The sequence below is a fragment of the Nicotiana tabacum genome, chromosome 23 (assembly GCF_000715075.1).
Source record: "Nicotiana tabacum cultivar K326 chromosome 23, ASM71507v2, whole genome shotgun sequence".
Classification (NCBI taxonomy): Eukaryota; Viridiplantae; Streptophyta; class Magnoliopsida; order Solanales; family Solanaceae; genus Nicotiana; species Nicotiana tabacum.
Window position 1 is genome coordinate 125,341,622 of NC_134102.1, and position 25,223 is coordinate 125,366,844.

Below are 25,223 nucleotides of genomic sequence, written 5' to 3' on the forward strand. Positions count from 1 at the left end.
GGGATAAAATACGATTCGAGCTATAATACTCGGTATTTATGGACTAGTACCATACAAGGTACTACATGACCATGATAGTAAGGTGTACAAGGTAAGTTAAAAGTGAGTAGTATTTTAAGTAAGTTGAGATAATTCTTAATTATGTAGATAATTGGGTAATTAATAATTTTTAGTGGGAGATTAATTAAAATCTTTGGATAATTAATGATTTTGATGGCTTAACTCCACAAAAACATGGCAGCATCCCCTATCACTCTTAAAGTGACTATTAAATCTTACATAGGTGGCAAATTTAGAGGATTAAGTGGCTTACTCATCAACTAAGTGGGCCATACCCACTAAAGACTTTTTACAATTAGTAAGACATAAGATGCTATCTTATTGTGAGTTTCTAAAGGCTTAACGTGAGTTCTTACAAATCAATCTCTTATTACGAACATGAGTTCTTTCTAAACGTGAGATGCCATTTATGTGTACATTACAAATCAATGGAATATCTTATTTCAAATCAATTATGTGTACAAATAAATCTCTTATTACGAACGTGAGTTCTTTCTAAACGTGAGATGCCATTCATGTGTACATTACAAATCAATGGAATCTCTTATAGAAAGTGGCTGGTCGTGAGTTCTTCAAAGAGCAAAACAATTCCATACCAAAATTAGATAAGGTTGGTTGTTGATTCTTTAAAGCGTGAATTAAAAATTCTAAGAGAATCGGTTCAGTATGTTAAGGCTATCCCTTATTTCTTTTGGCATGATCCATACGACACAAATGAAACGAGAAAATGCACAATTTCAATACATGACTCTATTCATAGAAATATTAGAGATCCTTATGTTCTTGATTCTCCACATGTAATATTATTTTATCATCTGTTCATGGGTCTCAGAAAAATACGTATTTGATAAAATTTATCCGACATGCATATTATTTTTATGATATTTCGAAAAAATCTTATTAACGTATTTCTTATGCATTTCATGCATTTATACATATACATTGACCCATGACCAGATGGTGTTATATACGCGTATATATGCATATTATATATATATGGGATATATGAAAATGTTATGGCAATATATACGCATCACCATCTGATCATCTGGTATACATTGATGATTTGCCCACAGTGGCCGAAATGCTATGATGGGATGCCCTCAGAGGCTTGACGATATTATGAACACATATACCAATGCATGGCATGACATTTATACGCATATGTATGATATTATAAAAATAAAATGATTCACAGAGCTATGCAGGCGTACATGTCGATTCTTTTACTCCATGTATCTCTCATGTCTATTATTTACTGATTTTCATTCCTTATATACTCGGTACATTATTTGTACTGACATCCCTTTTGCCTGGGGACACTGCGTTTCATGCCCGCAGGTCTCGATAGACAGGTCGAGAGTCCTCCAAGTAGGCGATCAGCTCAGCGGAAGATGTTGGTGCACTCCATTTGTTCCGGAGTTGCTTATGTCGTCAGTATGATTAGGACATGTACTGATTAGTATGACGAGCCCTTGTCTTGACCTTTATGATATTTATGTACTCTTAGAGGTTTGTAGACATACGTCGTGTATGTGAAGGATTGTACGACCTTGTCTGCCTATGTTTTGGGTTTATAAATGACGATGTTGGCCTATTAGGCCCGCATGTCACGTGTATATGATGATGTAATAAGAAAGATACGTTACATTGGTACTCGGTTGAATAAGGTACCGGGTGCCCTTCGCGCCCCATCGGCTTGGGTCGTGACAGTTAGATTAAATGTTTAATGAATTATCAAAATTTAAAAGTTAAAAATAATAAATATATGCCTATAAATAATTTTTTATAAGTATAAATGATATTTGATTTGTTATTTAAGATGCATATTTTTTCTTGAATATACACTAATTAGTAATCATATATTTATAACTATTATAGTACAAATAATTGATATATATTTTCTAAATTAATAATATTTAGTTTAATTAATTATAAAAACTAAAAACATACGTTTTGTAAACATCATGGAATGCATGTTTGATTAAATAAATTAATATTTATAAATATATTGGCATAACATTATTCAAATATTTGACAAAATAAATCTATCAATTCTAACTAAAAATTGAACAACATGCAATGCAATGTAACAAGCCAATACTACTAAAACAAGTAAATTGGAACCATAAATATAACACAATTTCAAAATCCCCAAAAAAAACTGTTTAACATATGTCAAATTCCAAGTTAATAACATAAGTTCCAATATAACTTAAGATTATGAAACATAAAAGTTGATAATCTCATTCAATAACAAAATTCTACTTTAATGACATCACTCATTGTATGCCACATTTTTTAATGACTCATTATTTCTAATATTAGGAAGTGTAGTTTCAAAAACTAGAATAACGTAATTATGCTAAATGAATAAAATAAAACAAATAAGAAATAAAATATACGAGCAACTACATGGAATCACTAGAAGTAAAGGTAGAGAAATAAAAGATAAATAATGTACAAAAAAATATATTTTAAAATTTAAAAAGAAATTAAAAAGTAAAAATAAAATAAAAAATTAAAATAATGGAAATAAAAAGTTATAAAGAAAATAAATTAAAATAAAAACAAAAAGGAAAGAAATTACAAGCTGTGTAATTACACCCAAATACACCCAACTTCAATTCCTAGGCAGCTTTCCAAACAGGCTCTAAGTGTTTACCAAGTAATTTCAAGTGTGTACAATATCATTTCTCATCCTCTATTTATAGTATTACATAGAGGTATACAAAAGAATGTCATAAACATGACATTAAACATTTGAGATCATGGAGGAAGATCATGGGGAGGTTTGGGAGTTACAACCATAGCTTCATGAGTATTGGAGTAGTGGGGGTTATGGAGATAATGGAGAAGACTAGTGGGTATTACTCCTTTATGAGTTATGGACATCCACCATTAGATAATTATTTATAACACCTCCCTTGGATGTCCATAAATAATGTGCCTTATTACAACCTTACTAAGAAAAAACCAGGTGGGAAAAAATCTTAGTGAATGAAAAAGAGTAGACATATCTTGTAATACACATTGTTTTCTGCCTCGTTAAAAACTTTGCTAGAAAAATCCAGTGGGATAAAACCTCAGCTAAGGAAAAAAGAGCGCAATGTATATTTTACTCCCCCTCATGAAAATATCACTTTACTTTTCGAAAATGACTCATTCCAATCATGTATATCAGCTTCTCAAATGTTGAGGTTGCTCATGCTTCATTAAACATAACCATCAAATTATAAAGCGAAAACATTTGTTGGACATCTATTTCACCATTCGGTGAAGGTTGTGTCTGATAAAGAACTTTGATGAAATATATGCTTTTGTTCTGTCTCCTTCAATATATCATTCTTTCAACCGAGATAAGCAAACATGATCGTCTTCATTATTATTGGATTCTTCTCTTCAAAGAAAAGTCACACATCCTTAGATGGAAATAGATTGTTTGAAGAACAAACTTCAGAAAATGCCTGCATTTGCATAACCAACAAAACCTTGACAATATTTGTTAGAATAAATAAAACTATATCAATAATTCCTTTTGCAATATAATACTAATAGTATTCAAATATCTTCATATGAGAATAAAATTATATCTCGCTAGCATATTGTTATACGCATGTGTAACGACCCGACCGATCATTTTGAGTATTATAACTCCATTCCCACATTTACTGCTCCATTTATACTTTACAGTTATTTTATGACTTACCGAATTAGTTGGTTCGGGTCCGGAAGGATTTCAGAGTGAAATGAGACACTTAGTCTCTTAGTTGAAAACTTAAGTTGAAAAAGTTGATCGGATATTGACTTATGTGTAAACGACCTCGGAATTGAATTTCGATGATTCCAATAGCCTCGTATGGTGATTTTGGATTTAGGAGTGTGTCCGAAATTATTTTTGGAGGTCCGTAGTGGAATTAGGCTTGAAATGGCGAAAGTCGAATTTTTGGAAAGTTTGACCAGGGGGTTGACTTTTTGATATCGGGATCGAAATTTGATTCTAAAAATTTTAATAGTCCGTTATGTTATTTATGACTTGTGTGCAAAATTTGAGGTCAATCGGACTTGATTTGATAGGTTCCGACATCGTTTGTAGAAATTGGAAGTTTCAAAGTTCATTAGGCTTAAATTGGGGTATGATTCATATTTTTAGCGATGTTTGATGTGATTTAAAGACTTAACTAAGTTTGTATGATATTTTAGGACTTGTTGGTATATTTGGTTGAGGGCCCAGGGGCCTCGGGTGAGTTTCAGATGCTTAACGGATCGAAATTTGGACTTGGTAAACTGCTGAAGAATGGTGGTTTTCTATCACAGGTTTCCTTCTATGCGATTGCGTGAGAAGGTCCGCGATCGTATAGGCTTGTTTGAGCAGAGGTGAGATTTGTTCAGTGTAATCACGTGAAGGCACCGCGTTCGCGTAGGCTTGTTGAGGCAGTGTTGATTTTATTCTTCGCGATCGCGTAGGTTGGGACACGATCGCGTAGGTTGGGCCACTCCGTGCTACGCGAACGCGTGGGAGAGGCCACGTTTGCATAGGGGAACTTGAGAGGATGTTGGGCCACGTGTTTGCTCTATGCGATTGCGTGAAGAGGGATGCGATCGCATAGAGCTGGAATCTTGTGCATCGCGATCGCGTGAAGGCAACCGCGATCGCGTAGGGTCTTTTTTGACCAGTGGAAAATTGTGCTTCGCGATCGCGTAGAGCAAATGACTAGGCAAATTTTCTATTTTTACCGATTTGGAGCTCAGATTGAGGCGACTTTTGGGAGATTTTCGGAGAAAATAACGAGATAAGTGTTCTTAACTCAATATTGGTTAAATTACCCGAATCCATGATTGTTTTTATCATTTAATGGGTGAATTAAGTTGGAAAATTTAGAAAACCCTCTTGGTTTAAATTTAAGATTTGAGGGTCAAGTTGAGGTCGGATTTTGGTAAAATTGGTATGGTTAGACTCGCGGTTGAATGGGCTTTCGGATTTTGTAACTTTTGCCCGGTTCCGAGATGTGGTCCCCACAGGTCATTTTTGAGCTAAATTTTGGGTTTTGTTGGAAAAGTAGAATTTGCTTATGGAATTAATTCCAATAAATTTTATTGACTGAATCAAATTATTTGTGGCTAGATTTGAGGCATTTGGAGGCCAATTCACGTGGAAAAGACATTGCAGAATAAAGAATTACACGGCTTGAGGTAAGTAACCGTTTAAAATTTGGTCCTGAGGGTATGAAACCCCGTATTATGTGTTATGTGATTGGTTTTGAGGTGACGCACTTGCTAGGTGACGGGCGTATGAGCGTGCACCGTAGGAATTGTGACTTGGTCAAATTCCATGTGACTGCATAGTTAAATTATCTGTTGATATCCGTACATTTTCTACGTGTTAGGGAAAATTGAGCTGAGACTTGTATTAAAAATCATGCTTAGAAATATGCTGTTATTATTAGTACCCACTGGGGTCAATTCTATGGTTGAATTATATGTTCAAATTGTAAGTTCACACTCAGTCATGTTTATTCATTTCATATCACATCTCAGTCTCTGTTGCTATTTACTACAATATCATATTATCAAATTTTGGGATAATTATCATGATTTCTGAGAGCCCGAGAGACTGGAGAAGTTGATGACCAAGTGAGGCCGAGGGCCTAATTGCGAGGATATTTATGGATCGGGCCGCACGCCGTAGCATGATTTTATTGATTTATTCCATGATTGGCTTGATATAGGCTTGGGCTGAAGGAGCCCCTCCGGAGTCTGTACACACCCCCAGTGAGCGCATGTACCTACTGAGTGCGTGTGCCGAGTGCCGAGTGATGAGTGACTGTGAGGTTTGAGTGAATGAGAGGACTGGATGACTGTTACTTTGAGAGGATGCGTTGATTTCATTATTAGCTGTATTTCAGCTGTCATATATCACTATTTTGAAAATTTCAAAAAAATATTATTTTCGGTTTCGGTCAAACTTGATATGAAATTTCAGTGAAATCTTAAATGTTGAACTTGAGATCATGCTTACTCTTTTATATTGGAAAGTATTGTATTTGGACTTAGCTGAGAAGCTCGTCACTACTTTCAATTCTTTATTTATTGTTGTTACTTACTGAGTTGGTTGTACTCATACTACACCCTGCACTTCGTGTGCAGATCCAGGTGATCCCGGATACAGTGGGTATTGATTCTTTCACACAGTCAATTTTATGGAGATTCAGAGGTAGCTTCCATGTTTCGCATATCTTGTCTCTCCTTCCCTATCTTTTTGTTTATTGTATTTGATCTCAGATTATTATAGACTGTGTTTTCCAGACTTGCAATGTATATATGCTCATGTACTGAGTGACACTGGGTTTTGAGAGTAAATTATATTTAGTATTGGCGGGACTTTCCCCCTTAAATTAATTATTATGTTTCCAATATTTAAAAGAAATTATGGGTTATTGATGTTGTCGGCTTGCTTAGTATAGGGATAGGCGCCATCACGACAGGTGTGATTATTGGGTCGTGACAAGTTGGTATCAGATCCCAGGTTACATAGCTCTCGCGAGTCATGGGCAGGTTTAGTAGAGTCTTGCAGATCGATATGGAGATGTCTGTACTTATCTTCGAGAGGTTGCCGAACCCTTAGGAAAATTTCACTTTATTGTATTCTATCGTGCGAATTTCTTGATTTCGGAAACTAAATTTTTGTTATTTTATTCTCTCACAGATGATGAGGACACGTACTACCGGATCAGACGGTCAGCCACCAGTGCCACCAGTTAGGGCCGCGAGAGGCCGGGGCTGAGGTAGAGGTCGAGGTGTAGCTCGTACCACAGTTGGACCAGCACCTATAGTACCACCAGTTGCTCCAGCTCAGGAGCAGATTCTGGATATAGCAGAGCCAATAGGACCAGCTCCGGCACTAGCTGTGCCTATTGAGATTCCAGGCCTTTAGGAGACTTTGGCCTAAATATTGGCAGTTTGCACTGGTCTTGCTCAGGTGGTTTCGGCTCAAGCCGCACCTTCCACTTTTCAGGCCGAGGGAGGTACTCATACCCCTGTTGCCCGTACTCCAGATCAGGTAGTACAGGGACTTCAAATACTAGGGGCACTACCGGCCCAGTCAGCTGTAGCTGTTCAGGCCCCGGTAGTTCCCGTTATGATAGATAATGAGCAGAGGAGACTTGAGAGATTTGGGAGGCTTCGACCTCCATCATTTAGCGGTGCTGAGTCAGAGGATGCTTAGGGTTTTCTGGATAAGTGCCAGCGGATGCTTCGGACAACAGGTATTCTGGAGACCAGTGGGCTCTTGTTCACTACTTTTAAATTTTAGGAGCTGCTTTCAGATGGTGGGAGGATTATTAGAGGTGCATGCCAGTTGGTGCAGTACCACTTACATGGCAAGAGTTCTCAGTTCTCTTTTTGGATAAGTTCGTGCCACAGTCTCGTAGAGAGGAGCTGCGCAAACAGTTTGAGCAGTTACGTCAGGATGGCATATCTGTGATGCCATACGAGATGAGATTTTCTAAGTTAGCTCGTCATGTAGTTTGGTTGGTTCCCACTAATAGGGAGAGGATTAGGAGGTTCATTGACTGCTTCACATATAAGCTACGGTTACTTATGACTCAGGAGTGAGTATCTAGTGCTACTTTTGATGAGGTAGTTGACATTGCTCGGCAGAGAGAGATGGTCCGTAGCCAAGAGCATAGAAAGAGGGAGGCTAAGAGGCCTCGTGGTCCAGGTGATTTCAGCGGTGTTCCTTCAGGGGACCAGTTTTATCGCAGTATGGGTCGCTCTTACAGACACGCTCAGACGGGTTGTTCAGTTCACCGTGGTGCATCATCCAGCCATGGTTCATATAGTTCTCATCAGGGCCAGTCATCTCTCAGTGCCCTCCCAGATCAGAGTTCATCCCGTGCCCCTTTAGTTCAGGGTTCATTTGCACCGGGTGCTTCTAGTAGTTATTCTGGTGCTCGGGGCCCGATTGAGTCCTCACCACCACTAGTACCAGGTAGTTTTTTTGAGTGTGGAGAATTCGAGCATATGTGGAGGCAGCGTCCTCATTGCTCGGGAGGTCCAGTGCAGTAGAGAAGTCAGACTACGACTTCAGTAGCGATTACTTCACCACCTGCCGAGCCAGCTCAGGGTGGGGGTCAGTCAGTTAGGGGTCGCCCAAGAGGGGGAGGCTGATCAGGTGGCTGTCAGGCCCGAATCTATGCTTTTCCTTCCAGGCCAGATGCCGTTACCTCAGATGTAGTGATCACAGGTATTGTCTCAGTATGCCATAGGGAAACTTCTATATTATTTGACCCTGGTTATAATTATTCATATGTGTTATCGTACTTTACTCGTTATCTGGATATGTCCCGTGAGTCCTTAGTTTCACCTGTTCGTGTATCTATGCCGGTGGGCGATACTATTATTGTGGACCGTGTATATCGATCTTGTGTGGTAACCATTAGAGGACTGGAGACTAGAGTTGATCTCTTATTGCTCAGTATGGTTGATTTCGATGTAATCTTGGGTATGGATTGGTTGTCTCCATGTCATGCTATTCTAGACTGTCACGCAAAAACCGTGACGTTGGCGATGCCGGGGTTGACGAAGGTCGAATGGAGGGGTTCTCTAGATCATGTTCCTAGCAGGGTAATTTCTTATTTGAAAGCCCAACGTATGGTTGGGAAAGGGTGTTTGTCATATTTGGTTTTTGTGAGAGATGTTGATGCAGATACTCCTACTATTAATTCAGTACCTGTAGTGAGAGACTTTACAAATGTATTTCCTGCAGACCTACTGAGTATGCCGCCCGACAGGGATATTGATTTTGGTATTGACTTAGTGCAGGGCACTCAGCCCATTTCTATTCCTCCATACCGTATGACACCAGCTGAGTTAAAAGAATTGAAAGAGCAACTTCAGGAACTTCTTGATAAAGGGTTCATTAGGCCAAGTGTGTCGCATTGGGGTGCACCAGTTTTGTTTGTGAAAAAGAAAGATGGTACAATGCGAATGTGTATCAATTACAGGCAGTTGAACAAAGTTACAATCAAGATTAAATATCCTTTGCAGTGTATTGATGATTTATTTGACCAACTTCAGGGAGCGAGGGTATTCTCCAAAATTGATTTGAGCTCCGGGTATCACCAGTTGAAAATTCGGGATTCGGATAATCTAAAGATGACATTCAGGACTCGTTATGGTCACTATGAATTTCTTGTGAGGTCATTTGAGCTAACCAATGCCCCAACAATATTTATGCACCTGATGAATAGCGTATTCCAGTCGTATCTTGACTCATTTGTCGTGGTATTTATTGATGATATCCTGGTGTACTCATGTAGCGAGGAGGAGCATGCACATCACTTGGGTATTATTTTGCAGAGGCTGAGAGAGGAGAAACTATATGCCAAATTCTCTAAGTTTGAGTTCTGGCTTAGTTGAGTGGCATTCTTGGGACACATAGTGTCCATTGAAGGGATTAAGGTGGATCCGAAGAAAATAAAGGCAGTTCGGAGTTGGCACAGACCATCTTCAGTTACTGAGATTCAGAGTTTTCTTAGCTTAGACTGTTATTATCATCGCTTTGTGGAGGGATTCTCGTCTATTGCATCGCCTATAACTAAATTGACCCAGAAAGGTGCTCCGTTCAGGTGGTCGGATGAATATGAAGAGATCTTTTAGAAGCTCAAGACAGCTTTGACTACAACTCCAGTATTGGTGTTGCCTACAAGTTCAGGATCTTATATTGTGTATTGTGATGCGTTGCGTATTGGTCTCGTTGTAGTGATTATACAAGACGGTAGGGTGATTGCCTATGCATCCAGACAGTTAAAGGTACATGAGAAGAATTATTCGGTCTGTGACCTTGAGTTAGCAACTATTGTTCATGCCTTGAAAAGTTTGTGGCATTACTTGTACGTTATCCATTGTGAGATTTATACAAAGCCACTAGAGTCTACAATATTTGTTTAAATAGAAGGATCTTAATTTGTGGCAGCGAAGGTGGTTAGAGTTGCTTAAGGATTATGATATCACCATTCTCTATCATCCCGGAAAGACCAATATGGTGGGCGATACCTTGAGTCATAAGGTAGAGAGTTTGTACAGCTTAGCATACTTACTGGTAGCAGAAATGCCTTTAGCTTTGGATGTTCAGTCCTTGGCCAACTAGTTTGTTAGATTAGATATTTTCAAGCCGAATCGAGTTTTGGCTTTTGTGGTTTCTCGGTCTTCTTTATATGATCGCATCAGAGAGCGCCGGTATGATGATCCCCATTTGCTTGTCCTTAAGGACACGGTTCAGCACGGTGATGCCAAGGAAGTCACTATTGGGGATGACAATATATTACAGATGTAGGGCAGGCTATGTGTGCCTAATGTATATGGTTTGCATGAGTTGATTCTCCGGGAAGCTCACAGTTTGTGGTACTCCATTCATCCAGGTACCGCGAAGATGTATCAGGATTTGAGGCAGCACTATTGGTGGATGCGAATGAAGAAAGATATAGTTGAGTTTGTAGTTCTGTGTTTAAATTGTCAACAGTTGGAGTATAAACATTAGAGGCCGGGAGGATTGCTTTGGAGACTTGAAATTCAGGAGTGGAAATGGGAGCGTATTACCATAGATTTCGTAGTTGGGCTTCCACGGACTTTGAGGAAGTTTAATGCTATTTGGGTGATTGTGGATCGATTGACCAAATCTGTGCATTTTATTCCAATTGGTACTAATTATTCTTCGGAGCGGTTGGATGAGATTTATATCCGAGAGATTGTTCGCCTACACGGTGTGCCAGTGTCCATCATATCAGATTGGGGCACGCAGTTTACATAACATTTTTAGAGAGCAGTGCAACGAGAATTGGGCACACAGGTTCAGTTGAGTACAACATTTCACCCTCAAACGGACGGATAGTCCGAGCGCACTATTTAGATATTGGAGGATATGCTACGCATTTGTGTCATTGATTTTGGAGGTTCTAGGGATCAATTTCTGCCACTCGCGGAGTTTGCTTACAGTAACAACTACCAGTCGAGTATTTAGATGGATCCATATGAGGCTTTGTATGGGAGACGATGCCGGTCTTTGGTGGATTGGTTTGATACGGGTGAGAATAGACTATTGGGTACTAATTTGGTTCAGGATGCTTGGAGAAGGTTAAATTGATTCAGGAGCGGCTTCGCACGATGCAGTCTAGACATAAGAGTTATGCCGACCGGATGGCTTATGAACTTGCCTTGCCACCTAGTCCATCGGGTGTTCATCCAGTGTTCCATGTGTCCATGCTCCGAAAGTATGTCGGGGATCCGTATCATATTTTGGATTTCAGTACAGTGCAGTTGGACGGTAATTTGACTTATGATGTGGAGCCGGTGGCTATTTTAGACCGACAGGTTCTAAAGCTGTGGTTAAAGAACATAACATTAGTGAACGTACAGTGGAGAGGCCGGCCAGTTAGAGAAGCTACTTGGGAGATTGAGTAGGAGATGCTGAGCAAATATCCATACCTATTTGAGATTCTAGGTATGATTCTAAACCCGTTCGAGGATGAACATTTGTTTAAGAGGGGGAGAATGTAACGACCCAACCGGTCTTTTTGAGTATTATAATCTCGTTCCCCCATTTACTGCTCAATTTATGCTTTACAATTATTTTATGACTTACCGAGTTAGTTGATTCGGGTCCGGAAGGATTTCGGAGTGAAATGAGACACTTAGTCTCTTAGTTGAAAACTTAAGTTGGAAAAGTTGACCGGATATTGACTTATGTGTAAACGATCTCGAAATTGAATTCTGATGATTCCAATAGCTCTGTATGGTAATTTTGGACTTACTAGCATGTCCGAAATATTTTTTGGAGGTCCGTAGTGGAATTAGGCTTGAAATGGCGAAAGTCGAATTTTTGAGAAGTTTGACCGAGGGGTTGAATTTTTGATATCGGGGTCGAAATCTGATTCTGAAAATTTTAATAGGTCCGTTATGTCATTTATGACTTGTGTGCAAAATTTGAGGTCAATCAGACTTGATTTGATACGTTCCGACGTCGTTTGTAGAAATTGAGAGTTTCAAAGTTCATTAGGCTTGAATTGGGGTATGATTCATGTTTTTAGCGTTGTTTGATGTGATTTAAAGGCTCGACTAAGTTCGTATGATGTTTTAGAACTTGTTGGTATATTTAGTTAAGGTCCCGGAGGCCTAGGGTGGGTTTCAGATGCTTAACGTATCGAAATTTGAACTTGGTAAACTGTTGAAGAATGGTGGTTTTCTGTCATTGGTTTCCTTTTATGCGATCGCATGAGAAGGTCTGTGATTGCGTAGGCTTGTTTAAGCAGAGGTGAGATGTATTTAGTGCGATCGCGTTAAGGCACCCGCGATCGCGTAGGCTTGTTGAGGCAGTGTTGATTTTGTTCTTCGCGATCGCGTGAGGTCAACCGCAATCACGTAGGTTGGGTCAGTTTGTGCTACGCGAATGCGTAGGAGAGGCCGCGTTCACATAGGGGAACTTGAGAGGAAGCTGGGCCACGCGTTTTGTAATGACCCAGCCGGTCGTTTTGATAATTTAAGTCCCATTCGGTGGCATAAGGCCCTGATCAGCTTCGTATTATGTGTATTAACTTGCGTGCATGGCTGAATTCAATTACCGGATGATTCAGAGTGATTTGGGACACTTAGTCCCTAAAACGGAAGCTTAATTTGTAGGATTATAACCGTAGTTGGAACCGTATGTAGAAGACTCTGGAATGGAGTTCCGACGGTTTCGTTAGCTCCGTTGGGTGATTTTGAACTTAGGAGCATGTCCGGACGGTGAATTTGAGGTCTGTAGCTGATTTAGGCTTGAAATGACGAAAGTCAAATTTTTGAAGATTTTGACCGGAAGTGGACTTTTGATATCATGGTCGGAAAGTGATTCCGAGAGACGGAACAACTCCATTATGTTATTTGGGACTTGGCTGCAAAATTTGATGTCATTACGGGTTGGTTTGATTGGTTTCGGCACGACTTTTAGAAGTTGGAAGATTTGAAAGTTCATAAGTTTGATTCATGGTGCGATTTGTAGTTTTGACGTTGTTTGATGTGATTTGAGACCATGAGCAAGTCCGTGTTAGGTTATGGAACTTGTTGGTATGTTTAGACGGGGTCCCGGGGGCCTCGGGTGTGTTTTGGGTGGGCTACGAGTTCTTTTCCCCTATTTTTGAATTGCTGTTCCTATATTCAGGTATCCTTCGCGACCGCGAAGCACCTTTCGCGTTCGCGAAGTGTTACTACTGACCCTCGAGATCCTTCAACGTGTTCGTGTTTAACCTCTTGCGAAGGTTTGCTTTTCCCCTTCATCGCGTTTGCGATTAGCCATCCGAATGCGCAAAGCTCTTCATGGCAGCCTCATATTTTCTTCTTCGCGTTCGCGTACATTCCGTCCCTTGTGCTTCGCGTTCGCACTCCTTCCCTCGCGTTCGCGAAGGTTTTTTTATGGATAGCCTTACTTTCTTTCTTCGTGAACGCGAGCCTTTCTCCGCGTTCGCGATGCTTTCAGACCTGGACAAAATATAAGTTTTTCAAATTGTGGGTTAGGCCATTTTTCATCATATTTTGACTTGTAGAGCTTGGTTTTGAGTGATTCTTTGTGGGTTTTTCAAGAAAATCGATTGGGTAAGTGTTATTCACCTAGAATTTAATATATTCCACAATTTTATCTTTATTTGTATCATTTAATTTGTGTTTTGTGTTGAGGAAAATGGTGGTTTTTGAAGAAAGTTTTCAAAATGAAAAATCATGATTTGAGGTACTAATTGGTATCGGAATTTGATAATTTTAGTATGGTTGAACTTTTATCGGAATGGGTGTTCGGGTTTTGGAAATTTTGTCGGGTTCCGAGGTGCGGGCCCGGGGGTCGATTTTTGGGTCGATTTTTAGATTTTGATAAAGATTGAGCCTTTATGATCCAGAATCGTTTCTTATGAGTTTTTTTGTGCTTTGAAGTTATTTCGACTAGATTTGAGCCGCCCGGAGGTCATTTCACCCGAGAAGTTCATTTTAGAGTGTCTGTTTGTCTTCCTTGAGGTAAGTATCTTGCCTAACTTCGTGTGGGACAACTACCCCTTAGGATTTGAGTCTTCGATGCTAATTGTAGTACATGTACGTAAGGTGACGAGTACGTGCTCAGACCTATTTGTGGAAAGTTGGCCTTTTAGGGTTCTTAGGTCCTTGTATTATCTGAATATGTAGTTGTTCCCATTATGATTACGTTTCTAAAGTACTAGTTTCACTTCTACCTTCCTTTATTAGAATTATTTGCTTCATGAGTCACTCTTGTTGTTCATTTGATTCATATGTGCCTTAACTGAAATTGTTATCTCTTCTATTGCCATGTTGCCTTTCCCCTAACTGCTTATCTTTATTTGAAGTTGTAGTTATCCCTTGTGTAAATGTTCACCCTTAATTGAGGTTATGGTTATATTTCCGCCGCCTACCTTTATTTGAATTTGTTGTGTCTCTTTGGTAATTGCCCAAACTTAAAAGAAGCTTAGATATCCTATGCCTTAGTTGACTTGCCCTTATTTGGAATTATTTGACTCGCGTTAGTTTTCTTGTTGTTGAACCGTATATTGTGGGATTATTGTTACATATTATTTTCTTCCCTGTTGAGTTGTTCTTATTACGCATTGTATTCTTTATTTTGGCTATTCCTTGCGAACTAGCTTTACCGTTTCTTGCGATCGAAGGTTCTTGAGTCGATTTATTTGTCGTACCCTTGTATTAGTGTTTTTGTTGCTGTTGTACTGCTTGTTATTGCATATTTACTTTGGGACTACGAGGCGGTACCTCGGGAGATCCCTCTGTCTTGCATATTTACTTTGGGACTATGAGGAGGTACCTCGGGAGATTCCCCTATCTTGCATATTTACTTTTGGGACTACGAGGCGGTACCTTGGGAGATCCCCTTTTGAGCATTTACTTTTGGGACTACGAGACGGTATCCCCGGAGTGCCCTTTGTTGACATCTCTTTGTTATGAGGTTGCACGAGGTTTCTGTCGTGCTATTTTTACTATTGATAATTGCACATGCGGCGTGACAAGGCGGGATATATATATGTGGGTTGTGCATGTGGCGAGACAAGGTGGGAACATTATTATGCACGTGCGGCGAGACAAGGAGGGCATTTACTTTACTATTGCACATGTGGTGATACAAGGTGGGAACATTATTATGCATGTGTGGTAAGACAAGGCGGACATTTACTTTACTATTGCACACGTGGCGAGGCAAGGTGGGCTATGTCAGGGATTGATCTGTGATGATTTGTGATAGCCAAGGGGCATTCTTGTTGTTGATATTTGTATAGTGGTACATTTACCTCTGTAAGCTTTATCTTGTGAAAGTTGTGAGAAAACATTCTACGTGTTGTCCGTTCTTTTCCTTATGCTCACTAGCTGGTATGAACTATGTTAGGAAACTTGCACAAGCATACACGTAGTTAAGCACTCTTATCGGATAAGAGGTTTTCTTGATATTGTTGAGTATAGATGCACACCCTTGCTTACTTGCCTTCTTTGTGAGAATGGCTTTATTTGGTACGCGAGTAGTCAATGCAGTTATGAGGTGTAATGAGGGCACAAGATGCTAAGTGTTAGGGTTCAGGTATTGATACCCGTGAGTTGTGATTTGTCCGAAGTTCAGTACCTTGTGGAGTTTGTTGACTAAAACTTGATATGAAAGCGGTCGTTGTTGCTGAGTTATTATTTGTTCTTGCTGTATCTGTGATTTCGGATTTAGGTTGTGTTTACGTTCACCCTTCTGTGTCATTTTTATGGTATTTCGCTGATACTTGTTGTTGTCCTTTCCTATTGCAATTACGGTATAGTTAGTCATATCGCGTAGTCTTTATGTAGATATTATACTCTGTTGTTTCTACACTTATACTTGTTCATGTTATTTAGTCCAATAGGTGTCTTGACTGTTCCTCGTCACTACTCCACTGAGGTTAGTCTTGATACTTGCTGGGTACCACTGTGGTGCACTCATACTACACTTCTGCACATTTTTGTGCAGATTCAGGTATTGCAAAGTCAGTTGATCATTAGCTAGTAGCCCGGTCTGTTGTTGTGGAGACTCAATGTAAACCTGCTACTGCATTCGCAGGATTCAGAGTCACCTTCCTATTTTGTATTCACACTGTTTTACCTATTTCCAAACAGTTGTATATAGAAATTTGTAGCAATCTCTGTAGAGCTTATGACTTGTACTACCAGTTTTGGGAATTATAAATTTTATAGAGATTTCTATTTCAAAAGTTGTTAGATGCTATTTTTTATTGTTGTTATTCAGTAAATGTTAGGCTTACCTAGTCCCTAAGACTAGGTGTCATCACGATACCCAACGGAGGGGAAATTGGGTCGTGACAAGTTGGTAGCAGAGCTCTAGGTTCATAGGTGCTACGAATCATAAGTGAGTTTAGTAGAGTCTTGTGGATCGGTACGGAGACGTCTGTACTTATCTTCGAGATGTTACAGAACTATTAGGACAGTATCACTTCCTTCATTCCTATCGTGTGAGTTTATCGATCTCAAAGTTTGAAGCTTTTATCATTCAATTCTCTCACAGATGGTGAGGACACGAGCTGCAGTTACTGATGACGCTACCCCCGGAGCAGATGTTGCTAGGGGCAGAGGTAGAGGCCAAAAAGGAGCACGCGCCACAGCTAGCGCATCCACCAGAGCAACAGTTGAAGAGCCGCCAGTAGCTCCGGTTGGGGAACAGGTACCGGAGGCACCTGCTGTTACCCCCGGACTTCAGGAGACCTTAGCACAGTTCCTGAGCATGTTTGGTACATTGGCTCGGGCGGGGTTGATTCCGGTTGCACCAGCTACTTCGCAGACCGGGGGAGGAACCCAGACTCCCGCCTCCCACACTCCAGAGCAGCGAGTTCATGTTGGTCAGGTTACAGGTGTCATGGCGACACAACCTGTGGTTCTAGTTCAGCCCGTGGTCAGGGCAGCAACATCCGAAGAAGAACAACTTAGACTTGAGAGGTACAAGAAGCACCACCCTCCTACCTTCAGTGGATTGGCGACAAAGGATGCCTAGGGTTTTCTGGAGGAGTGTCACCGCTTTCTCCGTACTATGGGTATTGTGGAGACGAGCGGGGTTGCTTTTAATATTCCAGCTCAGGGGAGCGGCTTATCAGTGGTGGTGGGCATATGAATTGGGTAGTCCGGCCGAGTCGGCTTCACTTTCATGGGTTCAATTTTCAGAGATGTTCCTGAGAGAGTTTGTACCTCAGTCCCTTCGAGATGCATGGCGTGCTGAGTTTGAGCAGCTGCGCCAGGGCACTATGTCAGTATCAGAGTATGCCATGAGATTTAGTGATTTAGCCAGACATGTACATGCTTTGGTCGCAACAGTTAGAGAGTGTGTCCGTAGATTCATTGAGGGGATCAGGCATGATATTTGGTTCAACATAGCTTAGGAGTTAGAGTCGGATGTTTCATTTCAGCAGGTTGTAGGGATCCCTCGCCGAGTAGAGGGCATGTGGGATCAGGAGAAAGGAGACATGCGAGGTCAGGAGAGAGAGGACAAGGAGGCGAGGAGTCCTCGTAGACCAGAGAGATCTATTGGTCCTTATTTTGGAGGCATGGTACGACATGGTAGAGGTTTTGTGGGTCAGCTAGTTCAGTTTGCACTTCAGTCTTCGCATAGTGTTTTAGGTGCTCATGGGTTTCAGAGTACCCGTACCGCATAGTTCCCACAACCACGTCAACAGAGAGTTTGTTTTGAGTGTGGAGAGTAGAGACATGTGTTCACAACAGAGTATTCAGGCGAGTAGAGGGCGCCTAATAGGGGAAGTCCCGGCCCGTTGATGTGTTTCATATAGTAGGCTTGAAGCCGTCGCGCCAGATGATGCCATAAAAGTATGCTTTTGATTTGTTGCAGAAGGGCACCATTCATATTTTGTTTCAGTTCTGCTTATCGGGGTGAGTCCCCTATTTGTTTCTCCACCTATGGGTGAGTTCATGACTTAGTATTCTGTATATGTGTTTGCCCCTGTTGGGAGACTCTGTGAGTGGTAGCCCATGTCTATCATTTGTTTCTATTCATTATTGAGATTTTCGAGGCTAGAAGTGAATTCATGTTGTCCATGATGGTAGGTTGATGTGATTCTTGAGTAATTTGGTTACGATTTGTGATTTGATACCCTATCGGGGTGAGAGTTTAGTAAGTGTTGTGATTTTATTGGCATAATTGAGTTAGTGGAAGATTTCCATTGGTATGATGTGTATTCGACTTGTGATTCAGAGTTGAGGGTGAGACCCTCCCGATTCCATGTGATTTGATATGTTTGAGCAATGGCTAGGTATCGTGGTGAAAGTTATATCAGGATGAGATCCTTGTGATTTGTTCATATACTTTGATTTTTCCTTTTAAATTAATTCGTAGTATGGTACTGATAGAGAGTTGTTCCTGTCAGGTTTGTTTGATATTTCTCTTTACATTCAGTCATTTTTGTTCAGTGCTTCTTGAGTTTTCTCTTGCGGGGTGTGTTGCCGGTGGTGTTAGTTGTGACTTATTGATTCGGGTGTATAGTTAAGAGGTCTTCATGTTTCTTGCATCATTTTCAGTTTTGTGGAGGTTTGAAACAAGGTTCTAACGGATATGAGGCTAATTGCCAGTGCTGGTTTTGAATACGGGAAGCTATTATGATCAGAAATGTTATTATGTGCCTATGTGTGGTGTGTCATGTTGGGTGGTCATACCTTTGGGTGTAGACATGAGTTGTTGCTGCTGGTTGAGACTGATACCGGGCATGGATTTAGAATCGGGTCTTTTGGAGATGAACAGAAGGTGAGAATTTTTGCTCTAAGGCTTATCGGTGTTGGTAGAAGGGCTAAATTACAGTTGAGATGGTGTCGTCAGGCTTATGTGGATTGGAGTGATGTGGGGTCACCCGCGGGTGTATATTGGATATGTGCTTTCAGTTATTTGAAGACTTCGAGGCGATTTTTAGAACGTTCGAGGACGAACGTTTGTTTAAGAGGGGAAGGATGTAACGACCCGGCCGATCGTTTTGAGATTTTAAGTCTCGTTCTATGGCATAATGCCCCAAGCAGCTTCGTATTATGTGTATTGACTTGCGTGCGTGGTTGAATTCAATTACCGGATGATTCGGAGTGATTTGGGACACTTAGTCCCTAAAACGGAGTGATTCGAGCCCTTCCCCGCGTTCGCAATACTTTCAGACCTGGACAAAATATAAGTTTTTCAAATCGAGGGTTAGGTCATTTTTCATCATATTTTGACTTGTAGAGCTTGGTTTTGAGCGATTCTTTGTGGGTTTTTCAAGAAAATCGATTGGGTAAGTGTTATTCACCTAGAATTTAATATATTCCACAATTTTATCTTTATTTGTATCATTTAATTTGTGTTTTGTGTTGAGAAAAATGGTGATTTTTGAAGAAAGTTTTCAAAATGAAAAATCATGATTTGAGGGACGAATTGGTATCGGAATTTGATAATTTTAGTATGGTTGAACTTGTATCGGAATGGGTGTTCGGGTTTTGTGAATTTTGTCGGGTTTCAAGGTGCGGGCCTGGGGGTCGATTTTTAGATTTTGATAAAGATTAAGCCTTTATGATCCAGAATAGTTTCTTATGAGTTTTATTTGTGCTTTGAAGTTATTTCGATTAGATTTGAGTCGTCCGAAGGTCATTTCACCCGAGAAGTTCATTTTAGAGTATCAGTTTGTCTTCCTTGAGGTAAGTATCTTGCCTAGCTTCGTGTGGGGGAGCTGCCCCTTAGGATTTGAGTCTTCGATGCTAATTGTAGTCCGTGAACGCGAGGTGACGAGTACGTGCTCAGACCTATTTGTGGAAAGTTGGCCTTTTAGGGTTCTTAGGTCCTTGTATTCACTGAATATGCAGTTGTTCACTTTATGATTACGTTTCTAAAGTACTAGTTTCACTTCTACCTGCCTTTATTAGAATTAATTGCTTCATGATCTACTCTTGTTGTTCATTTGATTCATATGTGCCTTAACTGAAATTATGATCTCTTCTATTGCCATGTTGCCTTTCCCCTAACTACTTATCTTTATTTGAAGTTGTAGTTATCCCTTGTGTTAATGTTCACCCTTAATTGAGGTTATGGTTATCTTTCCGCCGCCTACCTTTATTTGAATTTGTTGCATCTCTTTCGTAATTGTCCAAACTTAAAAGAAGCTTAGATATCCTAAGCCTTAGTTGACTTGCCCTTATTTGGAATTTTTTGAATCGTGTTAGTTTTCTTGTTGTTGAACAGTATATTGTAAGATCATTGTTACATATTATTTTCTTCCCTGTTGAGTTGTTCCTATACGCCTAGTATTATTTATTTTGGCTATTCCTTGCGAACTAGTTTTACCCTTTCTTGCGATCGAAGGTTCTTGAGTTGATTTATTTGTCGTACCCTTGTATTAGTGTTATTGTTGCTGTTGTACTTGTTATCTTGCATATTTACTTTGGGACAACGAGGCGGTACCTCGGGAGATCCCTCTGTCTTGCATATTTACTTTGGGACTACGAGAAGCTATCTCGAGAGATCCCCTATCTTTCATTTTTACTTTTGGGACTACGAGGCGGTACCTCGGGGGATCCCCTGTTGAGCATTTACTTTTGGGACTATGAGACAGTATCTCGGAAGTGCCCTTTGTTGATATCTCTTTGTTATAGGGTTGCACGAGGTTTCTGCCATGCTATTGTTACTATTGATAATTGCACATGCGGCGTGATAAAGCGGGATATATATATGTGGGTTGCGCATGTGGCGAGATAAGGTGGGAACATTATTATGCATGTGTGGCGAGACAAGGCGGGCATTTACTTTACTATTGCACATGTGGTGAGACAAGGTGTGGCAAGAATTACACGGCTTGAGATAAGTAATAGTTTTAAATTTGGTCATGAGGGTAGTGAACCCCAGATCATGTGTTATGTGATTGGTTTTGAGGTAACGCACATGCTAGGTGACAGGCGTGTGGGCGTGTACCATAGGAATTGTGACTTGGTCAAATTCCTTGGGGCTGTGTAGTTGAATTATCTATTGATATCCGTAGATTCTCTACGTGTTAGGGAAAATTGAGCTGAGACTCGTATTAAAAATCATGCATAGACATGTGCTGTTATTATTGGTACCCACTGGGGTCATTTCTGTGGTTGAATCATATGTTCAAATTGTAATTTCGCACTCAGTCATGCTTATTCATTTCATATCATATCTCAGTCTTTGTTGCTATTTACTAAAACATCATATTATTAAATTTTGGGATCATTATCATGATTTATGTAAGCCTGATAGACTGGAGAGGTTGATGACTGAGTGAGGCCGAGTGCCTAATTGTGAGGATATTTATGGATCGGGCTGCACGCCGCAACATATTTTTATTGATTTATGCCATGATTTGATTGATATAGCGCTTGGGATGAAGGAGTCCCTCCGGAGTCTGTACGCACCCCCAGTGAGCACAGGTACCTATTGAGTGCGAGTGCCAAGTCGCCTGCCGAGTGCCGAGTGATGAGTGACTATGAGAAAAGAGTGACTGTGAGGTTGGAGTGAATAGGATGATTGAGTTACTGTTATTCTGAGAGGATGCATTGATTTCATTATTTGCTGCATTTCAGCTGTCATATATCACTATTTTGAAAATTTCGGAAAAACATTATTTTCGGTTTCGGTCGAACTAGATATGAAATTTCAGTGAAATCTTAAATGTTGAACTTGAGAGCATTCTTACTCTTTTATATTGGAAAGTATTGTATTTGGACTTAGCTAAAAAGCTCGTCACTACTTTCAGTTCTTTATTTATTATTGTTACTTACTGAGTTGGTTGTACTCATACTACACCCTGTACTTTGTATGCAGATCCAGGTGATCCCGGATACAGTGAGTGTTGATTCTTTCACACAGTCGATTTTTCGGAGATTCAGAGGTAGCTGCCATGTTTCGCATATCTTGTCTCTCCTTCCCTATCTTTTTGTTTATTGTATTTAGTCTCAGATTATTATAGACTGTGTTTTCCAGACTTGCAATATATAGATGCTCATGTACTCAGTGACACCGGGTTTTGGGAGTAAATTATATTCAGTATTGGTAGGATTTTTCCCTTAAATTAATTATTATGTTTCCAATATTTAAAAGAAATTGTGGGTTATTAATATTGCCGGCTTGCCTAGTATCGGGATAGGCGCCATCATGACAGGTGTAATTTTTGGATTGTGACAACATGGTTCTAGCAAGATACGTTAGTGCACCAATTGTGATAGACACAAAAATAAATCATGTATGTCATGATTGCTCTAATCCACATAAATATTTGCTGAAGCTTTATTGAATAAATTTTTTGGGAACCTTAGTATTCTTTAGAACAATTTTAAATCCTTCAAGGATTTTCATTATACGTATATCAAATATATTGTTAGACCAAAATCTCAAATGACTCGATTTACCACAGGAGAATATGTCTCTATATAACTAATGCCAGGATATTTACGAAAATTCTTGTGCCACAAGTCGTCTTTATGTCTATCGACTGGATTTTTCATTTCACTTTTTGCACAAGAAGACATTTATACCTCCACTGGCTTTATACATTCAGGTGTTGAGATTGTCCGTCCAACTTCACATTTTCAGGTGAAGTCAATTTTTATTGTGTATTTTTCATTTGGCCCTTCATTTATCTGTCGAAATTCCATGACATATTTGAACTCAAGATCCTCGTCAATATTAATAATATTGAGCGCTACATTATATCACAGTATTGTTGAGGATCATTTTATATCGGTTCTACTATTACCCAATAAAGACATAACTTATTGAGATCTCTTTATCTTATTATTTTCAGGTACCTGAGCCTCTCCCATGAGGTCTTATGAAGTGTTATGTCGTGGTGCTCTTCTAGAGCACTTGCCTCCTTATTATGACCATCTTGAACATTTGCTCCTCTCCTTCTTCAAGGAGTTTTATCTTTGGAACCGATTAGTCTATTATGCTTCATGCATGCCATAGACTCTATTCATTATGAACTTTATTTTATTTGGAGCATTAGCAGCTGAATATGACATTTAGCTTTGGTTCAGCAAATTCCCCTGGCAATATTTTGCAAATGAATTATCACTTGAACTTCAGGTTCACATTTTCTTGTACGAGGATCTAGATGTACTAATAATAATTCATTCCATGTATTACTTTTTCAGCTGCCCAATTTTTCTCCCTAATGTTGGGATCACCAACACATATCCCCAACCTTCTTTGGAGACCCATCTTTATGCACTGTGGTGGAACAATTAAATCATATAACACATCCATATTTTTAGATAAAAATTATTTGGTTCCTGACCCTGAACCAATTGTGAGGAGAATTTTTCATAATTTGTTGGCTAGATGCGTATAAGTTGTACTGTATATTAAATAATACGCCTCACACCAATTTTATTTTGGAAGTTTTGTTCTCATAACCAATAGTTTAGCTATAATTGGAGGCATACAATTTCTGCTAAGCCAACTTGGATTTAAACCAGTATTATCAAGATAAATTATCATAATTTATATTATGGAACTGTGCTCTAATAATTTGAGCAAGCAACCTTGAAAACTCCAAACTGCAGGTTGATAACAAACACACATGTGGCCACACAATAGATGCATATATTAAAATCATATAATAGTAAATAGTTCACATGGCAGATGACTGGGCCCATAAACATATTACCTTTTATTCGTTTCAGAAATTAAGGGATTCAATACCAACCTTGATGAGAATAAGAAGCACTAGAGAATTCTTGAAGAATCCTCTATTTCTTCAATATATGCTAATGTGAATTCTCAATTAATTTTCGCATCATAATTGAACCGGGATGGCCAACCGGTCATGCCAACTGATATTTATTTCAGTAAACCTCTAGTTTACTTGTGGCATGTGATTCCATCGCCATGATTATACTTGTGTAGTACAAATAGAAGAAAAATCAAATAACCTTTCATCTTTACCCGATGTGATTATAGTAATATGAAGATATTCAATCTTCCTTTCATTTATAGTCTCAATATGCCAACCACTTTGGCTAATATATTTGAAACTCAAAGTTTCTTTTGAGACTTACTACAATATCAATGTCATGAACAATTTCACTCATCCGGGTAGTAACAAATTAGCTCTTTGGAGCTTTTAATTGATTTTATACTATAATGTCTTTTGTCACACCATCCATATGGTGAATGTCTCCTTCACGAAGAAAATCATATCATAATAATTGTCATGGTCAAAATCATCATAAGCAAAATCATTTCTTGCTTTAATATTGTCGTTAATAACTTTTTATATGGCGTGAAAAAATATTTTTAGCGTACCACATGTGTGTGACCAATGGCATATTCATCTAATCACACAGTAAAATTCACTATCTTTCTCAAACCTCCCTTAGAGGTGACTTGTGATAAGTATTGTAAATGCAAACTCATTCCTGAAGTGAATGTTGAAATATATATATTTGTGATAATAAAATTAATCCAACCATGCATGAGCACGACCTTATCCATAATTTTATTATCACAAATATATATTTCAACATTCACTTCAGGAATGAGTTTGCATTTACAATGCTTATCACAAGTCATATTTTCAAGAAATGGATCGTAATCATTTGAATGTGCCTCATATTTACAAACCGCATTGATACATATTCCCTTCACCTTTGAAGGACTATTTTGAGAACTCTTATTGTTCTTCTTTTTACAATTACCATAATGTTGACTATTATTATTTGAAAAAATTTCACATAAGAACAACTAGGCTCCCTACTTTTCAATTTTATAGCTCACATTTCAATTTACAACCAACTAGCCCAAAAATAATAGGCTAAGATTCAACATCCAACTCCAATAGGTTCTCAAAATTACTATTTAATTTTTAAAAAATATTGCTCAAGCTTTTAAGTTAATTTTAAAATCAGTAACTGTGACTCAAATATTTGTTCAATAAACCAAATCCATTTAAGCGGTGAAAATTAGATTTTTAACAAGCTTAAATATGTGGGTTTAATTATGAATTTGATTTTGTGAGAAATTTGGAGTGGGTGTTATTTAGACTTGTTAGAAATAGTATAAGGAGGTTGTATATTAAATTTAAAGTCATTTAATGGAGATTTGGAGTGGTTTTAAACAA